Raw genomic sequence first — 10,199 nt, forward strand, 5'->3', positions numbered from 1 at the left:
CAGAATAGGATTAGGGCTAGAGGTGAAGGAAAAAATAATGCTGTGCACTTCAAGATTAAAATCGAAATGAAAAGAAGACAGTAGAAATGTCAAGAATAAAGTTAAAATATAATTTTGAGGAAAAAAAATTGAAAATTTAAGAATAAAGTCAAAGTTATTTTCTATAACAAATAGCAGATCTTAGACACGGTGTTTATGAGCTAAAAGAGAAAGAAAATTGCTGTTAAATCCAATGTATAGTTTTACACATACATTGATACAAGTCATTTTGTAGAGACAGTCGAGATTTGCTGTTTCTTAGTGTCTTAAATTCTATTTGCATAGGGTTAGTTTTACCTGTTGACCTCTGATAATTCATGAATTAGCCCATGACTTGAGTGTTTGGTAAGATGTATTCACACGTGTTAATAATCTTTAATGATAATCTTCTACTGACAAATTTTGGTAAGCCCAAGTGAATTGTAGCCTCAGTTTTCTGTTCTTAGCTGACAGGAGTGACGCCTGGTGTGGTCTTCTGCTGCTGTCGCCCATCTGCTTTAAGGTTTGACGGTTTGTGCATTCAGAGATGGTATTCTGCATACCTTATTTGTGACGAGTGGTTATTTTGAGTTACTGTTGCTTTTCTATCATCTTGGACCAGTCTTCCAATCTCCTTTGACCCCAACAAGGCATTTCGTCTGCACAACTGCTGCTCACGCGATATTTGCTCTTTTTCAAATCATTCTCTGTAAACTCTAGAGATGGTTGTGTGTGAAAATCACAGTAGATCAGCGGTTTCTGAAATACTGAGACCAGCCCATCTGCCATGTTCAAAAACTTAAGTCCCCTTTCCTCCCCATTTTGATGCTCGGTTTGGACTTCAACAAGTCGTCTTGACCACGTCTACATGCATAAATGCATTCAGTTGCTGCCATGTGATTGGCTGATTAGCTGTTAGCTGGTGAGGGTTTGGTGTATCTGGCAGCCTTATTGCCTCTATCTTTAAAAATAATTTAGCGTGTGTATTGGATGTGTCTAATTTTGGGTAAAAGGCAAATGTTTTGTTCATTTTATCCTTAATGTGAGTCACTTTTCCAGTGTTTAAAAGATTCAAAATTTGATGGAAATGACTCTAAAAACATTCTAACAAAATGCATACTTATCACAATGAAAGTCAACAAAGACTTGGGATTCCTGTGTCAAAAATGTGAATGGAGTTTAACCTTCTTCTTCATATCAGAGTGACAACGCAGCAAACATCCCGGTTTTACAAGCTGTGTGGGACGTCAGCGCTTTAATCACCTTCACATGAATGATATGACATAACAAGGAAATGTTAGCCCTATTTTCTCCATGGAAACATTACTGATGTAATATGTTAGGAGGAGCTTTTGTGTAAAGCATTTTAACATGGCACTAAAAGTCTACAGGGAGTGACTCTTAACTTTGCCACAACCCCACTGACAATGGAAAGTAGGATACATAACTAAATAAACAGACAAATCTTTGTGTTCAGGACAAAAACACTATCATAAATCAACTTTTCTGCTCAAAGCAGCTCTTGACCCAAACATTTGTTTTCAGCACCAAGTGGAAATTTGTCATTCATATTTGTATATCTGCTCAGTGTTTGAAAGATCTACAGTCTTTGACATTAGGTGTAGATAAGGAGGAAATTGAGTGTAAATAATTATATCACTTAGATAAACAATGGCTGTAAAGAGTCTTGAATATAATCTCTTATGTTACATAACATAGCAAGTTCACACAAGGACATTAAACCTCTTTTCTTCACATAAGTTATGATTTACCTGACCAGGATGAACACAGACTAATCAAACAATAAAAGAATAAACACAGAAATTTGTTGTATTAATACAGCATATTTAGTATGCAAATGCTCATTAAAATGACATAAAAATGAAAAGGGTAAAATATGCAGACATATAAAAGGAGAATAAGCATAGATTAAAAAACAACATCAATTATAAACTCTTTAGATGTGAAGTTACCTGTTAAACATAAACGGGGGATAACTAATCTGCCATGGTGGTTCAAAATGACAAAGTGAGATTTTACAGCCCAGGAAAGACCTAAGTCGGACAATCATTCATAAGTGTTATCTTGATGATTGACAGGCCAACCTTTAGGGGTTTGTACATGTATGTAGGCAAGGCCGTCCATAAAGGGGGATACAGGAGAGAGCTTTTTGGGGGAAAGCTAAATGGACGGCCCATGTGGAGGTCAGCAAAATCTTGGTCCATTGTAAGGTTAATCTGTGATAACAATGTTTTATATTTGACTGGAATAGTAATGCTTATCAAAAAAATGAACTTCATGTATGTATTCAGTAGTGCAGTATAGCCTTTTTCAAAATGTAAAGGCCTTTTCTTAAACAAATGACCTTTTTTGTTGATGTTAACAATCTGGGTGGGGACATTGACTGTACAACTTAAAAAGTAATGTGTAGACTTCAAAGCTAAGCCACGATGAGCACAACTGTAAGGATGCCTGAAAAAAAGACAAACTGAGACAACTTTAAGGGAAAGATAATAAAGTTATTGCTAAAATGGGTTAAAGTGGCCTTATTGGGTTACAAGTAGCAGAAATTGGCAGGAAAAGAGGCAATAAGGGGAAAATAGTGTGAAAAGTGGCAAAAAATAGGGGAAAAAATCAGTTAGGGATGACAAAAAATGACAAAAATGTTGCAAAACTGCTAGTTAAAGTGGCAAAAAGCAGTTAAAGAGTGATAAAAAGGGTGAAATGTGGAATAAAGGTGCTATAATGTGGGAAAAAATGGCCTAAATGAGTGAAACAGTGGTGAAAAGGAGTTAAAAAGTGGCAATTTTGACATCAGAACTGCGTAATAGCTTGAAACACTTTTGAGCTCCAAAATGACTTAACTGTTAGCTTGGATGCTAGCACCAATGCTACTGACCAAACACGCATTGATACTAAATCACAACTGGGATGGTCCCATTCAATGGGTTTTTCAGGGGTCCAGCCAATTCCGTGGGCAGGCCTAGGTCAGGGGAGACAGTAATATTTGAAATTAAAAGAGACAGAAATGAGAAAGAAACATAAGAATTCAACATACATGTGGTCCATTATAATTATTAAGACTCTTTTAAGCTCCTGTGAAGAACTTCTGGATTGTAATGAATTTGGCGCCCACTGTGAGCAAAGCCTTACCTCTAGTCTCTGCTGATTTTGTCCTGTGCGTGCAAAAGTAGTTTTTCTAAACATCACATAAAGCATGTCTTTAACAGTAAGTTTTAAGATGCGATTTAAAGGAAGTGGATCGATTTCTATGCCTTACTTCCTCAGTCAAGTTGTTGCAGAGTCAAAGGGGCCTGATGGCAAAGGTGTTTTAAGCCCCGACTTTGGACCAAGCAGGTGGACCCTAATGGAGGATCTAAGGTTCAACTGATCTATAGTTTGGAGCCAGACCTAGAGTGATGAGTAAAGTCATAAAACTAAAACTTAACAGCGTAGGGGAGCTAGAACTGGGGGGTGATCTCATCTGTTAAAACCAATGAGAGGCCGAGCTGCTACATTCTGCCAAAGTTGGAGGTAAAAGAGCGATTTATGAATAATGCCAGCAAGGAGGGAGTTGCAATAACCAAAACTGGAAAAGATGAGAGCATGGTTGACTTTTCCAATGTCTGATTGTGACAGCATTGGTTAAGTCTAGGAGATGGTGCGTGGTTGGTGAAATATGACTGTACAACTGTGAGGTTGCAGTCAAATGTATCTTCTAGTGGATAAAGCCCCAAAGCTGCTCTTGATGAGACGGGTGGAGTTCATTGGACCAAACGGTATTATTTCTGATTTTGATTTATTAAAATGAAGACAGGTTTTTGCCATCCAACAGTTTACCTCACTGGAACAGTCCCTGACATCAGTGATGAGTCCCTAGGTCTCTAGTGAAGTTGATCTGTGTGTCGTCTGTGTAGCAATAAAACATGACTTTGTAGTGCTTGGATTATTTGGCTGAGTGGTAGCATGGGGATAGAGAATATGATGGGACAGGTCATTAGTTTTATAACTTTATTTGTGTAGCACTTTTAAAAACAAGGGTTTATAAAGCGCTTTGACGAGAAAAACAGAAGACTAAAGCAACAGAACCCAAACATAGGAAAAAACAGCAGAACAAATGAAACCCAATAACTAAAATCCCAAGAAGTTCAAGAAGCTGAACAAAAACCTGACCAAGTTAGGAAACCAACAACTTCTTAAGGCATCAAGAAACAAGAAGTCATGAGATACTTTGCAAACCTAGGCATCATCACAGGAAATACCATAAAACTTTAGGAACCCAGAACCACAGGTTGAGACCAAGAGGACTAAAGATTTAAGAAGATGTGAGTTAGGGGTGTGTGGTATATAAGGTAGATGGTATAAATGATATAAATTTGGCCTACGGTAGAGATTTGGACTATACTAACCAATCGCGATAATGCTTGTTGATGACATAATCGTATCTGCCTCAGTGTGACAATGGCTTCAAGCACAGAGACCACGGAGCTGGAGGAGCTGGTTAAAAAAAACTGACGGCTGTACCGCAACAAAGTTAGTGTGCTGTCTCTGTCAGCCTGCCTGGGGCTGTAACACAAGCTAAGTGCTGCTTTGGCTGGTCTCAGAGCCCAGCGCTGCAGCTCTTCTTCTTACAACGGCATAAAAAAACATTTAAAAGTCTATTTTAACTTATGACTTTCTTTTCTAAGTCCAGAATGAGTCAAAGATCCAGGCTGTGATGCTAAATGAGGTCAGAAAATCTGCTGTAAACTAACTGTATTCTCTGGTACGGCAGCCAAAGCTAGGCTAACCCAATGCTAAACACAATACTTCTGTCAAGCTCTTCAAAATAAAAGTCCACGGCTGTTATTTTTCTGAAATGCTTTTATTGTGAACGCCTTGAAACGTGTTCAAGTCATTAGCAGCTTAACACACCTCATCAGGTTATATATGAAATGGGAAACTTAGAGTGCAGTTAGACAGAAGTAAACCTAGAGAGACTTAAAAAAAAAATAAAACATGTTTTCTGTGTTCCTAAACTTAGAGATAAATTAAGTATGCCATCAAAGGCTTGTTTTAAGGGGAGAAGGGGTTAATAAAACTTTAATTTGGATTAAAAAGCATTGTCTCTTTTTAATTTTGTAATACCATTATCATCACAGGCAAGAAAAATGCGGTGATATGATTTTTAGGTCGAAATGCCCAGGCCTAAAGTGAGTAATTAAAAGAGAAGGAAAGAGGACTTATTACAACAAGAGATATAAAAATAATAGAAGGGTAAAAGCAATAAAATGTGATAAAGGTTTTAACCATGATAAAATAAGCTCTATAAATATAGAGTCAGTGAATAGAATAAACGCAATGGCAAAAGTGTAAAGAAGGAAATCAGTAGAGAAGTCCTAGCATTAAAGAGTTACTTATAAGGAAGGTAAAATCTGTGAGAAGACAAAATCAAATACAAGGCTGACATCACATAAATGCAAGTAAAGATTGATTTAAAGGAAGCCACTGATTCTGCATGCAGGTTGTTCCAAGGGGCCCTGATGGATAGTGCTTGGTCAGCTTTAGTTTTCGGTCTCAACTTTGGAATGACCAGGAAGTCCCCACCTGTGGATCTTCAGGTGTGGATAGGGGACCAGTAATTCTGTTTTACAGCTATGAGCCAAACCATTTAGTGCTTTAAAAGTAAGGAGTAAAATCATGAAAATAATTCTAAAAGTAACGGGAAGCCAGTGTAGAGATGCTAAATTTGGGGCTGATGTGATGTCAGTTAACCTGGACAGGTCTTTGGTCTGTGGGAGGAAGGCACCTGGTACTTGGAGAGAACCCACGTATGCATGGGGAGGACAAATTCCAGATGGAAAGACCCTGTCTGACTGGGACATGAACCCAGAAACTTCTTGCTGTGAAGGCCCTTCTTCTGCGCTTACATGTTGTTTCACTGTTTAGTGAATGAAAAGACTGCTCAACTCAAGGAAGCCACGGTGCACGATGCTCCCTGGAGTACGGCTGGAGTGGGGCGATGGGGCTGTACCATTATAACTGGTGAAGCTTTGAAGCATAAAGACTGTGATGTGCTGGCCACTGCCTCCAGAGGAGTTTAGGGCTGTGTACAACAAAGAAGAAACGGCAGTGAGCTAAATCCTTTGAAGGATGTTCAGGGGTGGATTGTTAAACAGAATCCATGTTGATTAGGCAGTCCCAGACTCTTTACCAGCGCTTCTCCACTGATGGGTCCCCGAAGCTCTTTCCAGTGTATGCCAAGTAAAAAATGTAGCAAAAAGCCTAAAATATGTGGAATCCCTAATTGGACAGCAAGATTTCTACTTATCCATCTCATTTTCCTTGGATAACAAGCTGGTTTTCCCAAGATAAAGACAAAAGTCCTTGTGAAATTACCAAATTTCTGTAATTATGTTCTTTTTAAAGATGTTCTTAAACATGGCTCTTTGATTATTCATTTTTTGTTACATTTGGGGGCCAAACTGCAACAGTATTCAATGAAAAAATTAAAATGGTTGCAAATCTTTAAAAATCTGGGTGGCAATTTCTCTGAAGGAGATTGAGAACCACATCTCTACACCGCATGCAGTTAAGGAAGATAAATGGCAGATAACTGTTTTGACTAAATTAATGTTTTTTCTGTCTTTAATACTCTCATTTGATAGAGACAATGCAAATGGCATAGTACAAAGTCGGCTTGTTACATTAAGTTGTAAGTTTCACACATAGAGATTAAAGCTATTGCTAGCTCCCATCTCCTGTCCCTAGTTAGGCTTTTAGGAAAAGATAGAAAGGAAAAGGAAGAATATCAAGTTTGTATACAATTACATACAGGCAATAAAAAATGTTTATAAAATTAAAAGCCTGTAGGGTATAAATTTACATCATAGTTATATAATGTTACATCAGACAGTAGAATACATAGTTTCAGCTTGTTGAAAATGGATGAAAAAGAAATCTGAAGTTTCAGACATCAACCTGTTGGGAACTGGAAATCAACGTTAAAACCTCAGTTAGTACACAGTGAGTGGGTAACATTTGAAAATCTGAACATGTCTTCCATCTCCACAGGTCTCCCACATCAAACTTTATGTTGACATTATTGTGGCTCTGGCTTGTTTAGCAGAGGTCTAATGACTGCCCAGCTCATCAGTCTCTTCTTGTGCCCTTAATTTTACAACAGCAGGCTTTGATTTGATGACCATAAGAGCACTGGCATCATCAGGAAACATTTGTAAAACGAACAGACCCAATCAGTTCAAAGATCTGCCCTAGAGAGTGTTAGTCAGATCTTCTGATGGTTGTTAAAATCACTGTCCAGCAAACATGAACATTTTCTCACATGAGTAAAAGTGTCTGAATTTCCTCAGACGGTTATCAGCATTACTCATAAGACATCACATCCACACAGCGTGTTTGGTTTCTAAGTTACACCTCAAGCGTGGGTCCACAGCCAACGTGGGTCTCAGAGCTCTAAAGTGATTTACTACAAAACTTAACCAAGCTCTCATGAGTCAGGAAGGGAGGAAACAAAAAACTTCAGAAGTGTGACGCAGCTGAACATCACTTCCCCTTATGTCTGTTTTCAATTAAGCTGTCGTCCCCCACCCCGTCTGGCCTCCATCACTGACATCAGAAGGGGAAACGGCTGCAGCTGGCACACATGTCCACTCTCACGTTCCTATTGTTCCAAATGGAAAGAAGACGTGGGCCAACGGAGTGTTGCATCATTGCAGCCAAGCAGATCTCTTATTCTTGAGAACACTGTAATTTACAGGAAGATGGGTAAACTTTTGCGTAAAACTTCAGTAGCTCCACGAAAATGTGTGAAAACCAACAAGATGGTTACAATTAAGACTTTGTGCGTCATAATTATTACAAGATGATGTGATGAGATGGGAGAGTGAAAACAGTGCTGCAGATATGAGGAAGCCAGGACTCCCTAGAAGGGAATCACTGTTAAAAAAATAATGTTTATTTACGCAGCATTTCCTTTTAATTCATGGCCACACTGACGTGAACCAAGAGCCTTCTGACTGTAATGCTACAGCAATCATCTCTGCTCTGCAAAGCCTCTTCATGTCTGTATCTAAGTTTGGGTCAACCTTAAAATAAGTTAAGAAACCTTTTTAACTTATTGTAAATGCAGGCAAACTAACTTCTGCTTAAACTGATAAGAAATCATAAAATCTGAAATATAAGTCACACCCTATGGAGGCAGTTTTGTGGCTCTCACAGAGAGAAAGAGTGGGTAAAACTGTTATCCTGCTTGATTAATTCCACTGAATTCAGCAAAGTCTGTGCAGCCATGTACGTAACTTTTGAGTCCATCTTTTCTTACCATGTGGGATTTTGCAACTCTGCTAGCTATCCTTAACTATCCATAACAATGAATAAAAGGAACTGCAATGGATTGTGTATTGTGTAATCCCTTAATCCTTATAACAGATATTAACAAAGTCTTATACCTTTGTCTTTTCTCAGTTTTTTAAAAGCTTTTTTTGCACTGAATCAAATGTTTTACAGTCATGAGTATTCATGTCCCTGCTTGATTTCTGGATTTAAAATGCTCATATAAGGATTTTGAGAAGTGTCAATGGAGGATTTGAATGGCAAATATACTTCCAGTACCATAGATGTCAAAACAGTGGCCCCTCTGTTGAGCTCTTCTGTAATCTCTAAAGGTAGATAACAACACAACTTACACCTTACATGGGTGACATTTTTGGTGAGGGGGGCTCAAAATTAAATGTATTATGTAATGTGGGTCAGGGTGCAGATGGCCTAGTGGTTAGGTCCTGACGTGAATGGCTCAGGTTTGTCTAGTGACTCATTCCTCACTTTTCATCCCCCACTCCCTCAACCCTGTTTCTGACTATCCACTGAATAAAGAGCCCAGGATGAATGCAGGTCTATGGGAGATCTATCCACAGTTCAAATGTTCAGAACTTGCAATCAAACATCAGATATATTAGGTACCAGGATACTTGATTAAATGAAAAATAAAAGAATTTTCTGTCTAAAAGCTTTAACTAGTATGAGGTAGATGATTCTCTACATTATTTTTTTTTTTTTTTGTCATTAGTATTATAAAAATGAATTGCTCAGTTAAACATACAATGCCTATAAAAAGTATTCACTCCTTGGATGTTTTTACCCTTTATTGATTTTATAAATCAAACATGTTCAATATTGATAAAATACAACAAAAACACTTTAATGCCAAACTGAAAACAGATTTCTACAACTTATGTTAATTAAACAAAAATATGAGCCTGTATGGATCAGTCTCAACCAGGCCTGCACATCTGGACACTGCAATTTCACTCCATTCTTCTTTGCAAAACTGCTCAAACTCTTGTCAAGTTGCACAGGGATCAAGCGTAAAAAGCCCTTTTCAAGTCCAGCCACAAATTATCTGTTGGACTGAGATGTGGGTTTTGACTCAGCTACTGCATAACATTCACCTTGTTGTTTAAAACATTTTTGTGTAGCATTCATTTTTACCCTCTACCTTTACAAGCCATCAAGGGCTGGCTGTCGAGAAGCATCCCCACAGCATGATGCTGCCACCATCGTGCCTCACTGTGGGGATGGTGTGTTTTTGGTGATTTGCAGTGTTTGGTGTCTGGCGTCAAAAAGGCCAAATATCACTGACCTTGATTGATTTGTATAATCAATTGTATAATCAATAAAAGAATGAATACTTTTCATAGGCACTGTAATTGAAACATGTAAAACTGACAAAAGTTACCAGGTTTATATTTACATTTTATTTATCCATTTATTTATTTATTTTAGTGGTTGGGAGTCATCAATCTTATGATTCACTTTAGAATGAACATTTATATATGACAGAGGGCAATATATTAAGCTACAGTAAAAAGCTATGTGAATGTACTGAAGAATATTGCATTCACAAAATACAGACATCCCAGTGTTTCTATCAGCTGAGCTAAGACGTTTCGCAGATCACATCTGCACTTTAAATGCATTCAGCCTACATGGCAACAGAAGTACATACTGCTGGCAGGCCAAAACATCCCATCTCAAAATTCCCTACTGTTCAGGGAATGAAAAAAATGCTTAATGGTGATTGTTGGCATAATTTTGACAGTTTCTATTGGTCTAAAATTTGTAAAAACCCACTGGATACCAATTGCACTTTCTGAAAAAAAGGGGGGGGGGGAATGAGATTT

The sequence above is a fragment of the Cheilinus undulatus genome, linkage group 8, assembly GCF_018320785.1.
Source record: "Cheilinus undulatus linkage group 8, ASM1832078v1, whole genome shotgun sequence".
NCBI lineage: Eukaryota > Metazoa > Chordata > Actinopteri > Labriformes > Labridae > Cheilinus > Cheilinus undulatus.